This window comes from Ovis canadensis, chromosome 7, assembly GCF_042477335.2.
Source record: "Ovis canadensis isolate MfBH-ARS-UI-01 breed Bighorn chromosome 7, ARS-UI_OviCan_v2, whole genome shotgun sequence".
NCBI lineage: Eukaryota > Metazoa > Chordata > Mammalia > Artiodactyla > Bovidae > Ovis > Ovis canadensis.
In genome coordinates this window covers 109,572,527-109,599,517 of record NC_091251.1, presented here as the reverse complement: position 1 = coordinate 109,599,517, position 26,991 = coordinate 109,572,527, and positions in this window count along the sequence as shown.

Below are 26,991 nucleotides of genomic sequence, written 5' to 3'. Positions count from 1 at the left end.
AATATTGTATCCTCCAAAATTACACTTTCACAGCGATACGGACCGTACTTCCACTAAATCCCACACTACGGACATTTTATGATCTTTTCCTATAATAGAGATGGAGATTATGTAGGTTATGTACCATCAATCTATATTAACCTGTCAAAGGATAGGGATGCCAATCCCATCTAAGGAGAGACACTTTTTTGATTTTGAAACAAGAGAATTTATGGCCTCAGGATCCCCTTGGTTAATTCGTTTCTTACATCCACTCCCTACAGGTGGCTGACCATGCTTCTTTCACATAAATAAATGATGTGTTAAGACCTCTTTGCTATGAGAGATAAAAATTGACCATTATTACCATGATTTACTGGTTTAAGTGATTATAGCATAGTGGATTGCTGTTACCTTATTAATTACAAATTAATTTAATTTGGGGAGGTTGAAAGAACTAGCTGGTTTTCTCTAATTAATTGTTTTTGGATGAATTGCTAGAGGAGTCTTTTATGGTGGTGATATGAGCTAATGGCATCGGCTTCCATTTATGAAGACTAGGTTGTAACTTAGATGAGAGCCATAAATTATGTGAATCCCGTCATGTTTTAGGTGCTACTCGTATGTTCGGATACTAACTTAATCAGCAGACTCAGAGGAAATGAGCCTCATCACAGAGAAGAGACTGAGGAGCTTTCCTGAGATCTGCCTTGGAGAGGGTTTATGAAGTCCTTTGTGCGTTCGGCGAATCTGAGCTCTGGAGTAGCTCTGTCATCTGAGTGTACTTGGTCTCTCTGGGATTGAATTCTGGCTCAACCTCATACTGGCTGCATGTGACCTGCAGGATCTTGAAAATGTTGCTTCAACTTCTAGGCTTTGGCTTGCTCATCACAAAATTAGGGAGAATAATGGTATTTACTTCAAAATGGTTGGTGAGAGGGTTAAATAAAATCAAAAAACGAAATGCATGAAGCAATTCCCTAACATGTAGTTAAATGCTCAGAAGTGAGCTGTACTATTATCACTGTTGTTGTTTTTTATCATTATTGACCAACCTTCGTAGAATCTCCTTTCTTACCCTTCAATTCTCTCTTCTTTCTCCATTTCATGAGTCTTGTATTCTTGAATCATTTTCAACATCAACCTAAAAATACTAATGTTGCTGCTGCTGCTGCTGCTAAGCTGCTTGTCATGTCCGACTCAGTGAGACCACGTAGATGGGAGTACACCAGGCTCCCCCGTCCCTGGGATTCTCCAGACAAGAACACTGGAGTGGGTTGCCATTTCCTTCTCCAATGCATGAACGTGAAAAGGGAAAGTGAAGTTGCTCAGTCGTGTCCGACTCTCAGTGACCCCATGGACTGCAGCCCACCAGGCTCCTCCATCCATGGGATTTTCCAGGTGAGAGTACTGGAGCAGGTTGCCATTGGGATGAGTTTGCAATAATTTCGGTGTCTAAAATAGCATTTTGTCCTTATGGATTTTTCTTTAAACGTGAAAGGCGTTTAATTTCCTCTTTACTATTGCTTGTTGCAGGACTCATTTTTTATGCCAACATGTCTAAAAGTTGATTGGTTAGTTAAATTTTCGATTCATGCATTAGTCATTTTAGAAGGTACTTATTGCAAGTATCATGCTTGTTCTTTCCTCTGCGTGTACAGGCATACCTCGTTTTATCACACTTCACAGATACTGTGATTTTTACACATGGAAAGTTTCTGGCAACCCTGTGTCTAGCACATCTACCTTTTTTCTGTCGGCATTTGCTCACTTTGTGTCTTTCGGTCACATTTTGGTAATTTTCAGAACATTTCATTTTTTCATTATCATATTTGTTATGGTGATCTGTGATCAGCGATCTCTGATGCTGCTACTATAACTCACTGAAGGCTCAGACGATTGGTAGCTGTTTTTAGCAATAAAGAACAACAACAATCTTTAATTAAAGTGTGCAAATTGTTCAGACCTGATGCCACTGCACACAATGGTGGTGGCGGTTTAGTAGCAAAGTCGTGTCCAACTATTACCTTAAAGTATAAACAGAATTGTATATGCACTTGGGAACCAAAAAATTTTGTGTGACTTGCTTTATTATGACGACTGCTTTACTGTGGTGGTCTACAACTGAACCCACAATACCTCTGAGGTATGGTTATACAAATTATGTTGTTTAGATTAAAAATATCTTCTTGGCTATATGTTAGCTGCATTCATTCATTCATTCATTCAGGTACTTAACAGAAAGTGCTTGTGTACCAGCTGTGCGCCAGGCATTCTCTAGGTACTGATATGCAGTTAAAGCTGACCATGGCTTTAACAACAGAGAGGTCATTGGTAGTCTTGATAGTTAACAGCCTGACGAGAGGGTGAACAGGAGTAGAAAAATGGAGGAAAGCAAGAGTAGGTGACTCTGTCAAGAAGTTTTTCAGAGAAGAACAAAAGCTTGGGATTAAGTGAAGAAAAAAGCAAAACAAAACTGCACAGTCAAGAGAAGTCATTATTGTTGCTGTTATTATTGAGAAATGGGGAAATGATAGCTTGTTTGTATGCTAATGAGATTGATCCCATATTGTTGATTCAGGAAAGAGGAAGTAGCCGAAGCCGTGTCCTTGAAGAAATGAAAGGCTACAGAATGTGTAGCTAAGACAAATGCTGGCCTTTGATAAGGAAAGAGAGCCCATTCACAGCAAAATAGAAAGAACTGAATATTGGTCATCAATATCCATCATTAGCTAAACCGTGCTTAGTTATGTTTCCCTCTAACATTGGTCCTGCACCCGGGAGAGGAGACCCTAGAACATCTGGTTTTGAAGGTCAGTGGGAACTGCATATGGGGAGAGTTGAGGGTCTGTAGGAAATAGCCCACACTCTCAAAGGGCGCACACAAAATCTCAGATGCTCCAAGTCCCAGCTCAGAGACAAGAGTTTGAAAGGAGCCTGAGTCAGATTGACCTGTGGATGTTGAAGAGCCTCCCAGAGAGACAGGATGTAAATGGGACTCACTAGGGATGAAGGTGCTGGCAATGGCCGATCTGGGGAGTCCATGCTACTAAGTGGACCTTGGAGCTGGCAAGAGGCACTTTGAAGTCCTCTTTGTAGCCTATTAGAGCAGCCAGGGGCTCCCCAACCAGGGCTGGTGCTGGCAGTTCGGCTCCTCAGGCTGTGCAGAAGGGGGCAAGCAGCACGTCTGATAAAGGATTCACATCCGAAACATACAAATAACTCACACAACTCAACACCAATAATGCAAACAGCCTACTGAAAAAAAAAGAAAAAGGGTTGCTGTTGCTGTTTCTAAGTCACGCCTGACTCTGTGACCCCATGGAGTGCAGCACACCAGGCAACCCTGTCCTTCACCATCTCTCGACATTTGCCCAAGTTCTTGTCCATTGAGTCAATGATGCCATCCAACCACCTCATCCTCTGTTGTCCCCTTCTCCTCCCACCTTCAATCTTTCCCAGCATCAGGGTCTTTTCCAGTGAGTCCGCATCAGGTGGCCTAAGTATTGGAGTTTCAGCTTTAGCATCAGCCCTTCCAATGAGTATTCAGAGTTGATTTCCTTTGGAATGGACTGGTTAGGTCTGTTTGCAGTCCAATGGACTCTCAAGAGTCTTCTCCATCACCATAGTTCAAAGGAGTCAATTATTTGGTGCTCTCCCTTAAAAAAAAAAAAAAAAGAAGAAGAACCAAAAAAATGAATAGTGAACCCAAATAGACTTTTTTTTCCCCCCAAAGAAGACAACCAACAGACATATGAAAAGATGCTCAGCTCTTAATCACTAGGGAAATGCTTATCAAAACCACAGTGAAATATGATTTCACACCATTCAGAATGGCTACCATCAAAGTGACAGCAAACAACAAGTGTTGTCAAGGATATGGAAAAAAGGGAACGCTTGTGCTCTGTTGGCGGGATTGTAAATTGCTGCCGCCGCTACGGAAGACAGTATGGCGGTTCATCCAGGGTGCGCTATTACGTTCGAATGGATAAACAGGCTCCTAATGTATAGCACCGGGAACTGTGTTCAATATTCTGTGATAAACTGTCATGAAAGAGAATATAGAAAAAGAATATATGTGTATAATCGAGTCACTTTGCCTACAGCAGAGATTGGCACAACCTTGTGAACCAACTAAACGTCAATTTAAAAAAAAAAAGAAAGGAAAAAATACAACCCCTTTAAAAAACATAAAAAGAGATCTTATTTGCAGTAATGTGGATGGATCTAGAGGATATGATACTAAATGAAATAAGTCAGACAGAGAAAGACAAACGCTAAATGCTCTCGCTTACATGCGGAATCTAAAGAGAAAACAAGTGAAACAGAACAAGACCAGATTCATAGATACAGAGAAAAAGAACTGGCTGTCAGAGAGGATTGGGTGAAATAGGTGAAGGGGCTTTAGAAATACAAGCTTCCAGTCACAAAATAAATAAGCCACAAGGATGTAACAAAACAAAATAATAGTGTGTGGAATAGAAATACCTTCCCCCCCTTAGTGAGGGCTGCTTCTAATTTCATCAGTGAAATCCCTGGCTCTGCTCCTGTTCTCTGCTTTCATCCCCTTTTCTATGGAGTGAAATTTAGTCCACAAGGTCCATGTGGCATCCTTAGAATGTGGGAGTGTGAAAATTCAAGCTTGTGTGTGTGTGCAAAGTCGATTATATGTGTTTGCATATGTATCGCTTTATTTTTTATTGGAGTATAAATTGATTAGCAATGCTGTGTTCACTTCGGGTGTTCAGCGAAGTGGTTCAGTTGTGCATCGACATATATCTATTCTTTTTCAGATTCTTTTCCCATTTATGTTGTTAACTAACATTAGGCTGAGTTCTCAGTGCTATACTGAGGCCCTTGTTGGTTATCCATTTTATTGGAGTTGGCAAGTTCATTGCTAACTTTATGTTTTTAGCTTTTATTTTATTATTGTTACTTAAATTGGAGTATAGTTGGTTTACAATGTTGTCACAGTTTCTGTTGCACAATGAAGTGAATCAGCTATATGTGTATATATATCTCTTCCCTCTTGACACTCGCTCCTACCCTGCTGAAATTTTAACTAGAAATATTTTCAAAGGAGAGTAGGGACACCATGTTGTTGAAAACTGCATGAAGATCAATATTCTACGTTTCCTTTTGGAGCACGTGCGTTGACTTAAATACCTGTACGTACACCTGCCTTATCCATGTGATGGGAGCACTGGTCCTTCAGCCAGTTTTGGTGGGAGACTTTCTGCAAGGACAGGCTCACACTAAGAGAGAAGGTGCCCTTTCCCCTTTAATTATGGTAGTAGAAGGAGGTTTTAATCGCTTTAATTAATGCCTGGGGTTTCTTTGAAATTTCTGTGCCCTTCTGTACAGCCGTGATAATATCACAGTCTTTTTGTGAATTAGTTCCAAGAGCAGTGGGAGACACTGAGTTTATTCTCGTGAAATGGCCTTTGATTTCTTCTTATATAAAAGTTGCTTATCATGGTTGCCACCTTGGCTCTGCCAGTTGCTCTGAACTAATTTCTCATTCCTATTCTCAGAGTGATGTTTTATTTAAATGAAACTTCTACTAAAGAATTCTTTTTGTTTTGGGGCAAGGCAGAAAGAAAAATTGTGGAGAAGGGTGCCTAAAATTATTTTTACATGTTATGGGCCTTTTATGAACTTAGAAATTCCTCACTTAATGGATGATCCTGGATTGAATTTGGAATCAGAAATAGACCATAGGGAAATAGATGAAATTTGAAAAAGAAGCTTATAGGTTAGTGGGCTCCCCAGGTGGCATTAGTGCTAAAGAACCCACCTGTCAATGCAGGTAGAGTTAAGAGACAAGAGTTCGATCCCTAGGGTGGGAAGATCCCCTGGAGGAGGACACAGCAACCCACTCCAGCCTTCTTGCCTGGAGAATCCCATGGACAGAGGAGCCTGGCGGGCTGCAGTCCACAAGGTCGCACAGAAAGTGAAAGTGAAGTCGCTCAGTCGTGTCTGACTCTTTGCGACCCCGTGGACTGTAGCCTACCAGACTTCTCTGTCCATGGGATTGTCCAGGCAAGAATACTGGAGTGGGTTGCCATTTCCTTCTCCAGGGGATCTTCCCAACCCAGGGATCGAATCCAGGTCTCCCACATTGTAGGCAGACACTTTACCCTCTGAGCCACCAGGGAAGTCCACAGGGTCGCAGAGAGTCGGGTACTAATGGAGTGATTTGATTTAGCATGCACGCAGATTAGATAGCAATGTAATATTACTAATAATTCTCTGCTTTTGAAAGTTATATGAGATGTTAACACTTGGAGAATCCAGTTGAAAAGTGTAAGAAGATTCTTTGCATTATTTCTGCAAAACTTTTTAAAATTTGTTTTTAATTGGAGGGTAATTGCTTTACAATGTTGTGTTGGTTTCTGCTGTACAATGTGAATCGGCTGTATGAATACATATATCCCTTGCCTCCTGAGTCTCCCTCCCAGACCCCCATCCCAGCCCAGAGTGTGAAAAATTTTTGAAATAGATAGTTAAAAAGAAGTTTCCTTACTTTTTGTTGAATTCATGAAATTGTGGAGATGAGAATCCTAAAATTAATTCTAAACCAATGTAAATTAGATGACAATGTGGAAATAGGCTATGTTTTTGGGGAAATAGGTAGACTGTTTGAGATGACAGATTTTGGAACAAAGCTACTAGAGTTGCTGAGAAGAGTGACATTGAGGAAGACCTTGTTAAAAAACATAGAAATTGCCAAAGTAATGATTGTGGTCACATTTTGGCATGCTCTCACCTAAGAGAGGGATTTGATTTTCTTCTCTATGAACTTAGTAGGCTAATTAAGGTCAATAGATAAAAGATATAAAAGATGATTTGGAGGTTATTATGTAAAAAACACTTCTGACAGTTACTTAAAAATGAAGTAGACTGCCTTATAACACAGTGTAATTTGCATCGCTGGGAAATTAAACCAGAGGGCAAGTGATGCTTGCTTTTTAAAACTGCAGAAGGGGTTTCTGAATTGGGTAGGAAGCAAGAAAAAATAAGCTGTAAGGTCTTTCCCAACATTAATAGTCTATGATTTTTTTATTATCAAATACTAAAGTGAAGCTCCCAGTCGTGTAATCTACTGTACCAATACTACTGTATTAATGAATACTACTTCTAGAATAATATTATGTTTAATATGTGTATATGTGTGTGTGTGTGTTTGTATGTGAACCCCTAAAAGGTTCAAGTTTTCTAAAATATTCACCCCAAGCTGATGATTTTCAGAGATCATATAAGTGGATAATATCAGATGCTGCACAGTCCTGATTAAATGTGATTTATTTGTCTGTGTAACAGTAGCTCGAGACTGCTCCAAAGGTATCTGCAGGGTGCAGGCTTGGAGTCGGTGTGGGAGTGCTGCGACACGGGGAGCCCACGGGCTGGGTTTGCTGGTGTTTTGTGCAGCCAAGGACTCTTAACTTGATGGATGGTTGTTTCTTTCTTGATCAATGCATGAATCATCTCTCATAGGTCAACAAAGAGAGAAATCAGTGGGTGAGCCTGCCCACTGCTGGATTAAGATCAAAGCCTAGAGAGAACTTAGCATTTCTAGGGCAGATATAAGAAGGTTTTTTTTTTTTTTTTTTTGAGTCCTTGGCATATTATTCTTTTTCAAGCTTATGTTGTCCACACTGGATGAAAAAGGACCAGTATTTTTTCTTTACTCAATGGAATGACTTTTAGATGAGATCATGGTAGACCATCCTTAGACTTCTGTTTGGATGTTCTGCACATAATAACAGTTAATTTAGAAAGATTAGGATGAATTCTTGAAAATGCCTTTGTTTCATAAATCATCATTTTTCTTTGGGAAATGAGATAGTATTTAAACATACAAAATAGCACTTCAATTGGTCAGTCTTGCTTCAGTCTGCAAGATGAAGGAAGAGGATCTTTTACTCCATCGCAGAGGCGCAAATGTTACTCGAACAGTTCCTATAGGTGGGCCATGAAAACACGACCTAAGGGATCCTGCTATGCTCAGACGCTCAGTCCTGTCCAACTCTTTGCGACCGTGTGGACTGCAATCCACAGGCTCCTCTGTGCCATGGAATTCTCCAGGCAAGAATACCAGAGTAGGTTGCCATTTCCTCCTCCAGGGGATCTTCCTGACCCAGGGATCGCACCCAGCTCTCTTGCATTGCCTGCTTTGGCAGATGCTTTCCCCTAGCGCCACCTGGGAAGCCTATGAAAAAGCTTTGGAGTTTCAGATATCAGTCTTTCAGATACTATTTTCTTTAGACAGTATTAGGAACATATAGATGTGTTAAAAATAAATGGGAATTCTACAGGAAGATCCCCTGGAGAAGAGAATGGCTACCCATTACAGTATTCTTGCCTGGAGAATCTCATGGATAGAGGAGCCTGGCAGGCTACAGTCCATGGGGTTGGAAAGAATTGGACATGACCAAGCAACTAATACTCAGGATAATCCTTACTGACTTAAATTCGGCAAACAAAAATATACGTGAGAGAATGAACAAAAAGCCTTATCTGTGGAAAGAACTGGCTCTGCTTGAGAAAAATGGGATTCAGAATCAGCTAGCTCTTTACTGATTTTTCAACGTCCAGAGAAATAATGTATTTTTCCTGAGTCTTAGTTTTTTTTTATTTTTAAAGTGGGTAAACAGTATGTATTTCAAAGGGCTGCTATGAGAATGAAAGGAGATAATCTTGGTTAATTAGCACACTGTCTGGCACAAACCAGACACATTCAATTTTTCATTAAGAAATTAATTGCATAATTATTTTTTTTTTGGATAGAAAATAGTCTCAGTTAGGACAAGACTATATATGTAGTCTTCTTTTTGTTATGCTAAGACTCTAGCACTGTGCCTTGGATATAATAACTGATTAGCTATTATTTATGGACTGAATTATTTCAATGATTTCAGTTCCTATACTCTTGGCAGTTTAACTGAAGTGAGGGACTGTGGGGTTAACATAGAGGGAAGCATTGCGGAAGCCAGCCATGACCCTCCACAGCCTCGAAATCGGCTACTTGACCCATCCCATCTGTTAATACAAAGATTTTCTTTTTCCTGAGAAGGAAAGAAGTATCACCTGGGAATCGCAAATATAACGTTAGTCCTAGAAGTGGAATAATTCAACCTGTTCTGTATTTACAGCGAAACACTGGAGCTTTTACTGGAGGAGGAAGGCTGGAACAGTGGTAGGCAAAAGATACCAGGAAGGATAAAGAAACAAGCTTGGAAAAGTCACATCATTCTGGTTTCTTTCAGGATGCCTTGCAAAGCCAAATAGAGTCAAATCTTTCTGGATCTATCTTCGTAGATGTTAGATGAGGACAGCTGTTTCTGTCATGAGTGAAATTGTTTTTATTCCTTCAAGATTTGGAAATCAACTCCATCTTTCACATTAATCAGAGAAGAGATGACATTAACTTTCGCAGATGGTTAAGTCCCTTCCAAGAAACCTCTCAACCTTTCCATGAATAGAAATGTATGTTTCTATGTGTGTGTTCTATCAGTTCAGTTCAGTAGCTCAGTCGTGTCTGACTCTTTGGACCCCAAGGACTGCAGCATACCAGGCCTCCCTGTCCATCACCAACTCCCAGAGCTTACTCAAACTCATGTTCAGTGAAGCAGTGATGCCCTCCAACCATCTCATTCTCTGTCGTCCCCTTCTCCTCCTGCTTTCAATCTTTTCTAGCATCAAGGTCTTTTCTAAAGACTCAGTGCTTTGCATCAGGTGGCCAAAGTATTCAAGCTTCAGCTTCAGCATCAGTCCATCCAATGAACACTCAGGACTGATTTCCTTCAGGATGGACTGGGTAGATCTTGAAGTCCAGGGGACTCTCAAGAGTCTTCTCCAACACCACAGTTCAAAAGCATCAATTCTTTGGCACTCAGCTTTCTTTATGGTACAACTCTCACATGCATATATGACTACTGGAAAAACCACAGCCTTGACTAGATAGACCTTTGTCGGCAAAGCAATGTCTCTGCTTTTAATATGTTGCCTAGGTTGGTCATAGCTTTTCTTCTAAGGAGCAAGCATCTTTTAATTTCATGGCTTCAGTCACTATCTGCAGTGATTTTGGAGCCTAAGAAAATAAAGTCTTTCTGTGTTTCTATTGTTTCCCCATCTATTCACCATGAAGTGATGGGACCAGATGCCATGATCATCGATTTTCGAATATTGAGTTTTAAACCAACTTTTTCATTTTCCTTTTTCACTTTCATCAAGAGGCTCTTTAATTCTTCTTCACTTTCTGCCATATGGGTGGTGTCATCTGCATATCTGAGGTTATTGATATTTCCCACGACAAGCTTTATTCCAGCTTGTGCTTCAACCAGTCTGGCATTTCACACAATGTATTCTGCATATAAGTTAAATAAGTGCAGCCTTGATGTACTCCCTTCCCAATTTGGAACCAGTCCAGTATTCTGGCCTGGAGAATTCCATGCATTGTATGGAATTCAGTGGGGTCTCAGAGAGTCAGGCAAGACTGAGCGACTTTCACTTTCACCTTTGTTCCATGTCCTGTTCAAACTATTGCTACTTGACCTGCATACAGATTTCTCAGAAGGCAGGTCAGGTGGTCTGGTATTCCCATCACTTTAAGAATTTTCCAGTTTGTTGTGATCCACACAGTCAAAGACTTTGGCGTAGTCAATAAAGCAGAAGTAGATGTTTTTCCAGAACTCTCTTGCTTTTTTGACGATCCATCGGATGTTGGCAATTTGATCTCTGGTTCCTCTGCCTTTTCCAAATCCAGCTTGAACATCTGGAAGCTCCCGGTTCGAGTACTTTTGAAGCCTGACTGGGAGAATTTTGAGCATCATTTTGCTAGCGTGTGAGATGAGTATAATTGTGTGGTAGTTTGAACACTCTTTGGCATTGCCTTTCTTGGGGATTGGAATGAAAACTGACCTTTTCCAGTCCTGTGGCCACTGCTGAGTTTTCCAAATTTGCTGGCATATTGAGTGCAGCACTTTCACAGGATCATCTTGGAGAATTTGAAATAGCTGAACTGAAATTCCATCACCTCCATTAGCTTTGTTCATAGTGATGTTTCCTAAGGCCCACTTGAGTTCACATTCCAGGATGGCTGGCTCTATGTGAGTGATCACACCATTGTGGTTATCTGGGTCATTAAGATTTTTTTTTTTTTATATAGTTCTTCTGTGTATCCTTGCCACCTCTTCTTAACATCGTCTGCATCTGTTAGGTTTGTACCATTTCTGTCCTTTATGCCCATCTTTGCATGAAATGTTCCCTTGGTATCTCTAATTTTCTTGAAGAGATCTTTAGTCTTTCCCACCTTATTTTTTTCCTCTATTTCTTTGCACTAATCGCTGAAGAAGTCTTTCTTATCCCTCCTTGCTATTCTTTGGAACTCTGCATTCAGATGGGTTTATCTTTCCTTTTCTCCTTTGCCTTTCACTTCTCTTCTTTTCTTAGCTATTTGTAAGGCCTCCTCAGACAGTCATTTTGCCTTTTTGCATTTCTTTTTTTCTTGGGGAAGGTCTTGATCACTGCCTCCTGTACAATGTCATGAATCTCCATCCATAGTTCTTCAGGCACTCTATCAGATCTAACTCCCTGAATCTATTTGTCAGTTCCACTGTATAATCATAAGGGATTTGATTTAGGTCTTACATGAATGTTCTAGTGGTTTCCCCTACTTTCTTCAATTTAAGTCTGAATTTGAAAAGAACTCTCCGAGTGTAAAGTTACTTATGTAGACCAATTTGTTCAGAAGTTCACTTGTTAATTTTGAGATTTTTGCCATTAGGACTCTATAATAACCATTCTCTGATAAGAATTTTTAATTTTAAAAAGATCTACTAAACTAATTTTTTTTTCTGTCATTCATTTTTTCTCCATTTTTGCAACTCATCCGAGGTCTCTGGTCTTTGAGCCACTTCTGATCTTTCAGTTTTTGTGTAATGAAAGTTCTGATTTTTACTTCACATTTATAGAAATGAGTGATTCTGTACCAGCAACCCCAAGCCCTTCTCTGAGTACTCTCCTAAGAGCACACCCTCTTTAACATTCATATCCGTACAAAATGTATGGACACACCACAGCAGTTAAAAGAAATATTTCTCTAACTGCTGTTGGCAGTTCACTTCTAAGATGGACTATAGTAGAATCTTGCCGTTGGTGAAAGTTTTGGAAACAGAGAACAAGGAACCATTGTCTGCTATTAACTCCATAGGCCTACAGAGACTTAATTATCAGTGTAGCTACATGGAATGTCACACCTGATATAAAATGCCAATGAAACTAAACAGTGCTGGGGTGGCGGGGGATTTGTTGAGGCTCTGTTGTACCATGAACTTTGAAGTCAGAAAACCTAACTTGAGTTTCTGGCCCTGTGCCTTGTTATGTGATGTCTATGAGTCTCAAGATTCTCTTCTGGAAAATAGGAATACTTACATATATCTCAGGCATTAGTTTTAATGTCTCTCAATCCTCCTATGAGAGGAAATTAAGAGCATACATGTAAATACACTAGTGCCTCTGTGTTTCTTTGCTTCTTCACTAGCCGTGATTTGAGAAACAAGATTTGTCTTTGCAACTTATCTCCATCCTGGGCTGTCTGTATACATTTTGGGAAACAAACAACACTTTGAGTTAGGTTTTTCTTTTCTTTCTTTCTTCTTTTTCTTCTTTTTTTAAGGACAAAAGGGACTCAGGTACAGAGCTGAGTTAATCATCTCCCTCAATCCATTGGACATCATCGTCATTGGTCCATGCAATGTCCTCCCATTGTGTTTGTTCATTTCATTTTCATATCTATTCTTACCCCATTACGCTTGCTTCTCATAGGTGAACTTTTCATGGTGCTGATGTGTGTCCTTTTATTTGTATATGTTCTCAGAAAACAAGTATTATCGATTTGTTTGTGCGTAGTTCTAATTTGCATAGATTATGTTGTGTTACAGATCTCGGTCTTTTATTTCATACTCAACCCATTGCTGTTTAAGCTTCTGTCTCAGCTGTGTGCTCACATGGCTACAGTTTACTGCACTCTCTGCCTCCGCTGCATCTCCCCTCTCTTTCCTCTCAGTTGTGGGCATCTGAATTATCTCTGATTCTATTGGGTTGGCAGAAATTGAGAAGCTGGACATTTCCAAGTGACAGGGACACAGAACCCTCATGCGCTACCTGCAGGAGGTTAGGTGTGCATGCTCTGGAGAGCAGTGTCTGAGGATACGCGTGTGTTTGCACGTGTGTGCCTGTGCGTGCCTACATTAGCAGAAGGACACAGATCTGGATTATAGAGGATATAGAAATACACTGATAAACACACACACATGTCTTATGATCTAGAAAGTGCTCTCCTGAAGTCTGAACAATGGAGGTTCGTGGCATTCTAGTCTGCAGCATAGAAAATAGGAGGAGGTATGAAAAAGTGCTGAAGGTCAATTCACCGTTCTGTCACGGTCTGATAATGTGTGTTATGGAAGACACAAAGTTCCTTCTGCATTCTTCCTGGTGAGAATAAGGCAGAATTTCCTAATCCTCTTGGGCCATGGAGCCCTTTGGCAAACTGGGAAGACCCATGAAACTCTTCTCAGGAGGTCATTTTTAAACACATAAAATAAAATTTATGTGATTACAAAATAAGCCAATCATACTGAAATTAAGTTATAAAGATATTAAAATATGCTGTGTTAAAACCATCAATGCTTTGTTAATGTAGTAAATAACAATTTAGCATCAAGTCTGGAGAAGGCACTGGCACCCACTCCAGAACTCTCGCCTGGAGAATCCCATGGACGGAGGAGCCTGGTGGGCTGCGGTCCATGGGGTCGCTGAGAGTCAGACATGACTGAGCGACTTCACTTTCACTTTTCCCTTTCATGCACTGGAGAAGGCAATGGCACCCCACTCCAGCACTCTTGCCTGGAGAATCCCAGGGACAGAGGAGCCTAGTGGGCTGCCATCTATGGGGTCAAACAGAGTCGGACACGACTGAAGTGACTTAGCAGCAGTAGCAGCAGCATCAAGTCTAACAAATAACTAGCTGCAACAACTGTAATGTGATAAGAAAATAACTGTGATTAAGCTGGTGATGGAAATCACAGATACTACGGACGCTACCGTGGTTTTGACATTCATCACTGAAGGACGTGTCCTTGAACTCTAGGCTAAGAATCCTTGGTTTAAGGAAAGAAAATTGAGCTTTGGTCATCACTGACCTCTCCTGCCAACACCTATTTGCAGTCAGACCACTGGACGTCTGCTTGGGTCAGGATCACAGATTTAACTTCTGAAAAGGAGTCAGCCTTGGAAGACGCATGCTTTCTATAACCCTGGAAGCCTGTAGGTGGAGAAATACAAGCTCAAGGGACAACGGCCACCAGTATGTGGTCCATGAATATGCCATCCCAGCAGGGCTTTTGTCTTGCTCTGTTGTTACCCTGTGGACTTCGATGGTCATCCTTTGAGACTAAAGTGCAGCCAAAGAGTGTTCCATTGAGAGTGTGTGTAGGTGAACATTTACAGAAGGGGCAAGAGCAGAACTGAGGACGCTTTGAACTCACTCCTCTCTGCTCCCTCTCTCCACCCTCCACTCTAGACCTCGGCAGAGCCCCTCCTGTCTTGTCTCTATCAGACACCCTCCAGCTCACAAGAATCTTCAAATTCCCTAAATTTCCGGCAGTTGGCTTTGTTCTTCCTTTAGAACCATAACCCTCTCTTGCTCCAGTAGTTTCCTTGGGGTTTATTCTGAAGGGAAGCAATCCATAGTTCTTGCTAGTTCATCCTCTTGACAGGAATATATACGTTTCACTATCTGAAAAATATTTTCCAGTAGTCATGTACAGATGTGAAAGTTGGACCATAAAGAAGGCTGAGTGCCAAAGAATTGATGCTTTTGAACTGTGGTGTTGGAGAAGACTCTTGAGAGTCCTTTGGACTGCAAGGAGATCCAACCAGTCAATCTTAAAGGAAATCAATCCTGAATATTCACCGGAAAGACTGATGATGAACTTGAGGCTCCAATACTTTGGCCACCTGATGCAAAGAATTGACTCATTGAAAAAGACTCTGATGCTGGGCAAGATTGAGGGGAGGAGGTGAAGGGGGCAACAGAGGATGAGATGGTTGGATGGCATCACCGACTCAATAGACACGACTCTGAGCAAACTCTGGGAGATAGTGAAGGACAGGGAAACTTGGCATGTCCAAGGGGTCACAAAGAGTTGGACACCACTTAGCGATTGACAACAACGATCTGAAAAATAGCAATTTAATATATAGTCTTTATTTGACAGTCTTGAGAATGAAATGAGGCAAAGCAACATCCTTGGTACAGCTGCTGGCCCTAGTAGGTATGCATGTTATCTGCCCTAGTTTTCAAACATGTAGCATGTCAACAGCAGTCTGGTATGTGCCAGTGTCCACCACGGGAAATGAGGCACGTAGCAGAGGTGCTTCCCTCTGACACAGAGGCTCTCAATCTCCACCACATAATAGAATCACCAAGGAAGATGTATATGTGTGGGCCCCACCCTGGTGCAGTTACACTGGAATCTCCGTGGGAGGGATCAGAGCAATAGCACTTTTAAAAATGTCTCATGTGATTTCAACGTGCAGTCAAAATAGGGAATCTCTGAATGAGGTTCTTGACTTGACAATTACTTCTATTCCTTCATACTCAGTAACTCTGGGTCATCAATGAACAGAATGAAATTCCTGGGTGAAATGCTCAGTTTCTACATAAAGTAACCAAGCTGGATGTCTCATGTGCACGCACTCACATAGATACACTCTGTATGTGTGAGAAGCCGACTGTTTGAAGCACTTGAGGGTGAGACGGATCTGGGGAGGAAGAGGAGGGGAGATGACATTTCTAGATTGGCAGAGCATCTTTCCATTATTCTTTGTAGAGAATAAGAAGATATATCCCCCATAATACTAGAATCCTAAATTTAGAGAACCGAGCCCTTTGCAAAAGGGTGTGCTCACTTGAACTTAATAGAAACAAAACAGTAATATTCCCCGAGACCACATCATCTGTTAATACAAAGTTTGCCTCTGGAAAAAAAAAAAAGTTTGCCTCTGTAGGGCTGCATCTGTAGGAGATTTGTCCAAGTGAAACCTGTGGTTCTGGGTTATGTGACTCATTAGTAGCTCTTCTGGCTCTCTGCTATTTGAAATAAACCAGATTTAGAGCATCTCATCTCGAGTTATTATAAACCCTCGTGTTTTAAAGTTGCCTGCCAATTCAGAGTTATATCTGTCCGTTCTTTCCAGGGAGTGAGGCATGGGATGGGGAGGAAGACTTGGCACCCAGAGCCCTGCCTCGCAAAAAGAGCGCAGATGGTCCTGACAGCTGGGACGAGGAACCGCAAGCCACGGAGGAGATCGCAGCTGAAGACGGATTATGACTTTTCCCTGGAAAATATTGCCTGAGCAAGAAGGAGTGGAAGTTTAGGCAACTCCACTGCATGAAAAATACACACAAAACTTTGCAGCCATCTCAAGGTGACACTTTGAAACCCTAAAACTAACCGCGGGTGATCCAACGGAGGCGGGAAACTCAGCCCTCACTAGTGTGACTCTTAGATCATTTGTTTTCTCAGTTCTAACAATGTCTTCCAATTGCCACTCACTGGAAATTCAGCCAGCAGCTAAGAGCAGATTGCCAGGGCGAGAATGCAGAAAAGAAGAGAGCCTGGAAGGATGACAATTATACGTATGGCTGCCCCGAAGAAAACATCTGAGGACGCCTGTCTGCAGAATCTTCCTCTTCTTCTTAACATCAAAATCAGAATCACAGGAACCCATCTGCCAGTGCCTCTGACTCAGGGTTCAGGCGGGAACTGACCCTTTTGCTCCTTCCCCTGCCCCAGTCAGATTTATCTCTCCTTGTCTTGTATTCTCCAGGTCTGCTCTGCCAAGTGACAGTCAGTTTGACAAACGACTCCTTACTCATAGATTGAGTGTTAATGCATTCATTAAAAAGTAATAACAAGCATTCATTCAATGCTTTCTATATGTCAGGAAATGTATTAAAAGCATTCACATGTATTACTTCCAACCAAGTTAACATCTTCATTTTGAAAGCTAGCTAATTATTTAACCCAAGAAAATGGCCCAAATGTCAGAACTTTAGGCTCCCAGCAGGGGAGAGAGGGTGTCTTTATTGGCTACAAAACATGGAGATTCTCAAATCACATCTGGTGGTCTATCATCCATTTTATCCTTGGAAAGGTATTTATTATAAAGCATATAAAATATGAGTCAGAAACCCTAAATTAGAGATGAGTATCTTTTATAGACAATGATATTTAGCCATTACTGAAATTCTCTGAACTTTAGTCAGAAGCCCTAAATTAGAGATGAACATCTTTTATGCACTGTGATCTTTAGCCATCACTGATTTTCCTGAACTTTAGTTTCCTTATCAATAAAAGCAATATAATCAATACGACTTCTATGGGTGATGGTGGAGATTAGCCCTCACTGTCAGTTTGTAATTTATGTGTGTGTGCTTAGTTGCTCAGTCATGTCTGACTCTTTGTGACCCCATGGACTGTAGCCCAAACGCGCCTCTGTCAATGGGATTCTCCAGGCAAGAATACTGGTGTGGCTTGCCATTCCCTTCTTCAGAGGATCTTCCCAACCCAGGGATGGAACCTTTGTCTCCTGCATTGCAGGCTTATTCTTTACAATGTGAGCCCGCATAGAAGTCTATTTGTAATTTAAAATTGTATGTGTATATATATATATATATATATTAGTTATACTGATGTTTGTTACTAATAAGTCTCCTGTAAGTTTTTCAAACCAGAATCACCAAGGTCACTTTGGGATTCCAATGGATATTTTTTCAATAGAATATTTGGAAGTCTTTAATCCTTTAAGAACTTCATTCTAATTTAAGACAAACTTGAGACAATATTTGCCATGTTTATTATGGATTAGCATTTACTTGATGAACAGATGATAATTACCTTAAAAAGGACTATTTTCAGTGCAGTGCTACTATATCTTGTGGACAACTTTAATTTCTTACTCAGTCTGCGAATGTTTCTAGGTTGTGTGGGTGTCTGATAGTCTTAGTAAAAGTTTAGATATATGAGTATAATAATTTCTATTTAAGCTCAAAATCATCTCAGCCAGTAGCTGCCAAATTATAAATGGTGCTATTGTTACAAAAGTGCTTCCCAGGGTGCCCTAGTGGTAAAGAACCTGTCTGCAATGCAGAGGATTAAGAGACGCTGGTTCAGTTCCTAGGTTGGGAAGATTCCCTGGAGAAGGGCATGGCAACCCAGTCCAGTATTCTTGCCTGGAGTCTCCCATAGACAGAAGAGCCTGGTGGGCTGCAGTCCACGGGGTCGCAAAGAGTCGGACACGACTGAAGAGCCTTAGCATGAACATGCGTATTGTTACATGAGCACTTTTGAAAGGCCTGGGTAAAATTATTAATATTTTTTTATGCCAGAATTTATACATTTTTCCTGGTTTGGCAAAAAAGTAGAGAGCAATAGTTTGGGAAATTTGATTCATTTGGGAAATGAATAAAAATGAAGTAGGGATTTTTCTGTTCAATTTCAGGATGTTTTGCTCATCTGGTTTGGAACTTTTGCTCATTAGTCTGATAGCTCCATATTAAAAGAAATGAATACTGCTTTGGATAAGTTTTGATGGTCATATATATAATAAGAGAAGTAGGCGATGTTTTCCATTAGTTTCTTAGTAGTGACAGTAAGAGAGATCCAGCTTATTTTTGTACTGGCATTGAAGTTATTCTGCTGCTGCTGCTGCTGCTGCTGCTAAGTTGCTTCAGTCGTGTCCGACTCTGTGCGACCCCAGAGACGGCAGCCCTCCAGGCTCCCGCGTCCCTGGGATTCTCCAGGCAAGAACACTGGAGTGGGGTGTCATTGGCTTCTCCGGAAGGTGTTCCAAATATGACTAAAGTCATATGCAAGCCTTAGTTTTGACAACTGTTTCCCACGCCATTCCTCATGCTGTGAACTCTGCATCAGAAAAGGTAGTTGGCTCTGCTTCCTTTACTGGAGGATGAGTGAACATCTGTCTGGGTTCTGGCTGTGTTTTACTTCCCTTTTCATCCACAGTCTCTTGCTCAAAACCTGCACCCAAACATTCAGAACGATCTGCGGCTGTGACATCACAGCGCCTCTGGTCTCCATTTTCACCTGTGAAAATGTTACCCAAATTCCAAGGTTCTCTTGAAATTAATCTTTCTTTCATTTTCTCTTTCCTTCTTCCTCTTTCTTTGTTTCTATTTCCTTCCTTTTCTCTCTTTTTTCTTTTTTGTGTTTAGATCCAGGCTTCATCTTTCCAAATGTGGTTTTAAGAAATGTGTTTTCTATTTTCATGATAGTTTTTGAGGATATTAAAATGCTTAATAACTTATAACTTGTTTGAGGATAGAAATAGTAACACATACCACCGTGGTTCCCAGAGCGCCTGCCGTGGCATTATGGGGCCCCACAGGGAATTTACCAGGGTGCTGCTGGGTATTTTAGATTTTGCAGGGAAACACTGACAGCTGACATCTGTTGGTCACTGCCTGAACTACAAGCTTGAAGTAGTTGGTAGTTTCAATATTGGATCACTTTATATTCCTTTTCATGACCTGCAAAGCTGGGTTTTGTTTGATTTTTAAAAATGCAAAAAACGAATGTGAGGCAATAAATGAAGGCAATCAGGTCCAGTCTAATACCAATATTTGAGAATTCGTTCTGTGTTCAACAGGCATATGCATCTTGTTAGTAAATACAAATAAAGTAAAATATTTGTATATTTCTGAGTTTTAGTGCATTAATTTCAAATGGCGAGTAACTGGTTATGATAGAACAGTTAGTGGAGCCTAATTACTTAATAAATGAAATGATAAGTGTTTACTTTTACTAAGTGAGTGCTGTGAAAAAAATTATTGAGACACTGAGGGTGCTGTGAATCAAGAAAGTTTGGGACCCTTTGTTATCTTGTATGATATTTGTATTCTTTGCAAACACCCAGAGTGCTCTACTCAGTGTATATTCAGTCAATACTTTTTTAATTTGAAATAACTTATGCTCATGGTATACGGTGAGTTTACTTAGAATTTGCTTCTCTTTCACATAAATAAAATATTTGAAAGATTTCAAAATAAATAAAACAGCAAGCATGGGTATTTACACATCCATGGTGCTATGCAAGGCACACTGTTTATGAGATGCAAGTGTATTGCCTTATATAGTCCCCACGATATACGTCATTCTTAAATTACCTTTCATATCACTTCTCTTACATATCCAGACTCTTACATGTCTGACAAGATGAAGGGGAAAAAGAAAAGGCATTTGACCTTACATCCGACTCACGGACTATAAAATTTTTATTAAAGAAGGTGGAGACAACGTCAGCCTGAACATGGACAGTCAGCATCGGTCAATAAGGGCCGTGCAATAAAGCTCTACAAGTTTGGTTTTAAAAGAATCCCGAGAAGCTTGCCTCTGTGGAATTGTATTGATTGCCCTTCACCATCGGATGCTGGGTAAATTACACAAAATGCTCACACACACTGTTACATGAGACAGGGAGCAAACAGACAGGGCAGCAGCCAGCAGTTCCTTGCACTGGGCAGCAATTCTCTCCAAAAGGGTTTGTGCATGCACAAATATACAGGGGCTTAGGAATTTCTTAGTCTCTGAGATGGGCAGTATCGTGGGAGATCAGATAGAAGAGCCGAGATGAGTGAATATTGTCATGGACAGATGGGTAGAAAGGGGTAGAGAGGTTCCTGGAGGAGGACGAGAGAAATAGAAACCACACTTCGCAGATTTTACAGTTTTCGCCTCAGGCCAGCCTGGAGCTACCAGGCAGTTTTGATTGTCACTTAAAATCTGAATTCCTCGTTTATTTAAGAGAATGTGAACCTTACAATGTCTCTTTACTTCCATTTGCAATGGGGCAAGTGAGGGTTTTTCTCACATGTAGCTTCTTAAGTTCATCCAAGATTAATAACTTTGTAGAAATGTAATAATTTTTGTTGCTGCTCAAAGAAATCTGTTGCCCATATGTCATTTTCTGTATCATTTGTGTTTTTTTAGCAAATTGTGAAATTATGGTCGAGAAAGGGAAGGGAAAATAGGGAGCTGTTGCCTCTCTTAGAAATATGATTTGAGAGGAAATGTGCTGTTTTGATTATATTTGCATCAATTCATTTCAAAGTTGGAAATGCTGAGGTGCTTAATTGATCATTTTTTAATAACCCCAGTAAGGCTGTTAATCAGTATTTACATTTAGGAGCTATAACCAGTCAACAATGGGCTTAGTGTTTTTAAGAAAAATTATCTAAAATCTGAAAATAAAGCCAAAAGCATGATTCAATGCCTTTTCAATGTTATTTTAGGATTTTGTAAATAGGCTCACACCACTTTACTTAATTATCTAGCAGAATGCATATTTGTTTGACTTCAGTTCAGTTCAGTTCAGTCGCTCAGTTGTGTCTGACTCTTTGCGACCCCATGAATTGCAGCACGCCAGGACTCCCTGTCCATCACCAACTCCCGAGTTTACTCAGACTATGTCCATCGAGTCCGTGATGCCATCCAGCCATCTCATCCTTTGTCGTCCTCTTTTCCTCCTGCCTCCAATCCCTCCCAGCATCAGAGACTTTTCCAATGAGTCAACTCTTCGCATGAGGTGGCCAAAGTACTAGAGTTTCAGCTTTAGCATCATTCCTTCCAAAGAAATCCCAGGGCTTAGCTATTTACTATTTGGTTAGAGTCCACATGAAGAAGTTACATGTTAACATGAAGATATCTTCCAATAAGAGAGATAATTTCAAAGGGTGCAATTTTATTGCTCTGTAGAGCATCAATTGCTTTTGTATCTATTACCAAATAAATTCCAGTATTCCTTTGATTGACTGACAATATACACCACCATTCTTAACAGGCTTTGAACTACCTTTATCATCTTACTGACATTCTTGTTAATGAGTTGAATAAAACATTAGGCACGTGGTTATTCTATGTTTGCATGAGAGTCATGTTTTAATCTTTTTTGAAAATAACACTGGGGTCCCAATCAAATGGATAATCTTTGCTACATTCTCTGATCCACCTCTTTAAAGCAATCAGATCTCACACTATTAACTGCTTAGAATTCCAGACAGGCTTAAACTATAATTTGGATGAGGAAGAAGTACTCATTAGAAAAACTGCCTAGGCAATTCAAGCTATTCATGTGTGTTGGCCATATGTTTTCTGGCCGGAAATGATGCCTTTTAACTGGGGTATATGTTGTATCCATCCCTAAAGCAGGCATCACATTATCTTGGCGACTCAACGAAGCGTATTTGGGGGATGCGAGTGGTCGAGAATGAAACTGATCATTCTGAGTGCTTCCCACATGTGAAGCAGCTGTTATTCATGCTCTAATTGAGCCTTTTAAATAGCTCCACATAGTAAGATTGTTGTCCCTACTATACAGATGGGAAAATGAAATTCAAAGAGGAAAACTTATTTGACCAGACTACATGACATGGGTTAAACCCAAGTTGACCTGACTCCCAACTCACAGATTTTCCACTACCCTGAAACTGAACCTGAGGGTTATTTCCAGTTAGCTAGGAACTATCAATTAATGAGAATACCCCCTAGCTCTCCAAAATCATCACATTTTTTCTTTTGAGAGTGACCAGAAATTTTGGTCAGGTATTTACAGCGATATTCTGAGTACTGTGCCACCAACAATTTGCAGAGTTTATAATACATAGAACCAGAATGGACAAATGAAGCAAGTGAAAGAAAATAGATTGTAGAATGATTTTAAGGTGAGAGCTTCTTTATCATAATATATTTTATAGTATAGTCCAGCTTTCTAATATCAAGCACTTCCTTCTGGTTTTCCAGTTTGGGGAATTCTGTATCACGCTAACTCTTGATGGTGTCAATGCTGGGTCCTGCTGTGGAGTTCAAAGAGGTTGGATCCCCTCTCTGCCTGCCCCAGTGTATCCATAGGTGGCACTTGTTGATTTTGTCTAAGCCAGTAAGTCACTCTTTCCTGATATTCTGAGACTTTAGTGGATGATGTAAATATAGGAGGCAGTAACAAGTCTGAATCACTGCAGGGGTCGTGGAGGCACATGGGCCAGACTATTTCTGCAGGATGGTTTGCTGAGGCTCCTGCTTGGCTAATCCTTTGGGGTTCTCTTAATGTGGCTGAGACGATGCCCACTCCACATTCTTCTTTTATTCGTTTTGGTACATTTTAAGCAGGGTGAGTGACTGACACATTCAGATGCAAACTTCCACCCCTCCTTGTAGCTAGAGATGGCTAATTGACTATGTTTCAGATAATGGGATGTGAGCAGTTCAAACACTGGTTTTCTTGCCCTGACGCTCTCTTCTGTCTCTATTTCTGCAGGTTTCGATGAGGCTGTTGTAGCAATGAAGTCCTGACCTTGCAAAAGAGGACAATGGTTTAGGAAATGGCAGAACAACAAAACGGAGGGAACTGGATCCCTGGTTGACTCTATGGAATGTCATGCTTAAACAGACTAGCATGACTCTGAAGTGAGAATAAAGTCCAGCATGCATAATTTGTAATGCTGGGGCGCCTCTTTATTATAGATGTGGAGTCTCTACTTTATATATTTAGAATCTTCCCAGTTTTAAAACACCAGATTCTTCAGTCTCCTTCAATTCTGTGTACTCCTGATTTGCCTTCAATAAACTATATTTTGATTAAGATAGTCAAATTTAGGTTTTATTGCTTGCCGCTGAGAATTCTGACTGATATGGTCTTCTTCATTGTATTATTTAAAGTGCTTTTAGCTTGTCCTGAAGCCTCTGCTGTAATAGTCACATTTTTTGTTTGTTTTTGCTGATTTATTTAGTGACTGCCAGGCACTAATTTTTCTCTTAATGGACCCCTGTTTACTAAATATGAATTTAGAGGCAGATAGCTGTCATCACTGTGCTTCATCATTCAAGAAATTTGTTAATAGATGGCATAGACCGCTGATGATATCTTGAGTCAAACATCTAGAAAAGATCACGAGGAAAATAAGCTTGGTCCATCAGCTCTTCTGGGACCAGTCCCAAGACTCTGGTCTCTGCTGCCTAGGACTGGTTCAGAGCTGATGTCTAAGGAATGTGTATTGAACTATTTGTTGACTATGTCACTGCATTACCAGCAACGGGAAGGGCTAAGCCCACTGAAATTCTAATTAGGTGACTTCTTAGAAATTAACGGAAGCCATATTTAAACATATATGAGGACAGAAGCAGAACACGGTGCTCTTCTCTCTGCACCTATACTTTCCTCCTTTCTTTGGCAGAGCTCCTCTCTGAGCTGAACCTATTATACCATGTGCTTCTTTACAGGCCTTCTTTGCCCTTCTCTACCCTAAGAGGCTGGCCTCAGGGGCAACATCAGTAAGATTCCTGGGTGCTCAGTTTTCTATTGGATTTCTGTCCTTTGGAAGGGCAGCCTTCAGGGATGGAGAAGTTGGGGAAAATAGTGATGTCAGAGTCTTGGACTGGGTGGTTACTTGACTGAAGAAAAAAAAATACTGCAATTAAGAACAGAGTGAAGTAAGCCAGAAAGAAAAACACCAATACAGTATACTAACACATATATATGGAATTTAGGAAGATGGCAATGACGACCCTGTATGCAAGACAGGGAAAGAGACACAGATGTGTATAATGGACTTTTGGACTCAGAGGGAGAGGGAGAGGGTGGGATGATTTGGGAGAATGGCATTCTAACATGTATACTATCATGTAAGAATTGAATCACCAGTCTATGTCTGACGCAGGGTGCAGCATGCTTCGGGCTGGTGCATGGGGATGACTCAGAGAGATGTTGTGGGGAGGGAGGTGGGAGGGGGGTTCATGTTTGGGAATGCATGTAAGAATTAAAGATTTTAAAATTTAAAAAATAAAAAACTAAAAAAAAAAAAAGAATTCTAATTCTTTATAACCATCTCTCTCTCAAGAGCTGACAAACTGTTCCCTTAGCGCAGCTCTTAGGTCCTAGAAGCGGTGAAAGCCCAGGTCCCAGTAGAGCCAGGTACTATACTGTCTCTTTGATTCCTCTACAAGCCCACATGGATGATAGTCATTTCATAAACGAACCTTCTCGAGGTGTCCCAACTTGTATGTGTGTCTTTTGTTTCCTGTTGCACCGCTGGCTGATATTTTTTACGTTCAGAATTTGGAACTAGAGAGTTATATTAGCTAAGGTATAAACTAATGAAAAAACTCAGTGTCCAGGGACTTAAAAATGTTGGATTGTATTTCTCCTTCGTAAGGAGAAATTCTCCATCAGAGAGAAGTGGGGGTCGCAGGGCTGGTAGCAGCTCTGCCCTCCCTGACAGACATCTTCCATGGGGTAGGCGGATGCTAGTTAGCTGCCCTGGTCCACGGTTTCCAGCCAGCATTACAGAGTAAAACACCCGAAGGAGGTCACTCCTTATCTTGTGATTATTTGTTCATGTGGCTGTGTCTTGCCTTAAATCTCCATTGCATTATGCAGGGTCTTCATTGTGGCGTGTAAATTCTCTGGCTGTGGCATTTGGACTCAGTAGGGGAAGTGTATGGGCTTAGTTGCTCCTAGACATGTGGTATCTTAGTTCCCTGATCAGGGATCGAACCCACATGCCCTGCATTGCAAGGCAGATTCTTAATCATTGGACCTCCAGGGAAGTCTCACGCCTTAGCCTTTTAAGAGAAAGATTCCAGAATGAAGCACATTACTTTTCACATTGCATAGGCATTACCTCTCATGGCTGGAGTTAGGTGACAGAAATGCTGGGATGTTTAATTTTTCTTTGGGCAGGAATGTACCCCACTGACTTTCTATTACTATGGAAGTAGAGAAAAATTGTCATTGGTAGGTGACTAATTTAAAGCCAGAGATTCATTTTAGTTCAAGAGGAGCCAACCAGACACTGAGTATACCCCAAGGATACAATATTGTAAGGTATTTCCTCCTCTCGATGAATTGATGGCTTAGTGGGAGAAACAGGAGCTAAGACAGATAGTTTCAACACAATACATGGGATGTAAGAAGAGTCTGGCACAAGCGCTGTAGGAGCATGAGGGGTAGCTAGTCCTGGTTGATAGCTGCAAAAAGGCATAAGGAAGGACAGAGCTGAACTGTGGCTTGACGTCATGGGGCTTTCCTGGTGGCTCAGATTGTAAAGAATCTGTCTACAATGCAAGAAACTCGGGTTTGATCCCTGACTCAAGGAGATCTCCTGGAGAAGGGAATAGCAACCTGTTCCAGTATTCTTGCCTGGAGAATTCAATGGACAGAGGAGCCTGATAGGTGACAGTCCAGGGGGTCCCAAAGAGTCAGACATGACTGAGTGACTTTGACTTTCACTTTCACTTTGAGATCCTAAGCACAAACTGTTGCCCTATCACCAAGCTAACCCCCTGTACAAAGTCACCCATCTTTACCTGGAGATGAGCCCATGATAATATAAAGTTCTGCCAAGCTCCTATTCCCTGAAGGAATCTGGCCTAAGTGGATATTAATGCTTGAGGTTGCTATAATCTTTTGCCTACAGTGCAAGAAAAACTGACTCACTTGATCTTGAGCTTTACTGATTGACCCTGAGGTCATTGTTAGAGGCAGGAGAATCCAGAAATGACCTGGAGTAGACAGAGAATGATCTCTGCCAGGTTTGGTATCCTCTGAGCTGCAAGAGAACAATAAAATGTTGAGACAACTCAACTTTCTGCAGCCTCCCTTTGAAAAGTGAAGAGGTTCTTGGGCCAACCTGCACAGCAGACTGCATGGAGCTGTTGTTGGTTCTCATTCTCCTTGAGGCTTTGATAAGCTGTGCATTCTAGTATTAGAACACCTGAGACCCAATGTGACCGTATATCTTAGGAAGGAATGGTGACCTGATGTATCTTCTTTCAAATATACATATTGAATATCTGCTACACCCCGTGCACCATGCTAGAAACCAAGGAGCTTCTCCTAATCCCTTATATCCTTACAGTAAGTCTTCACTCATAG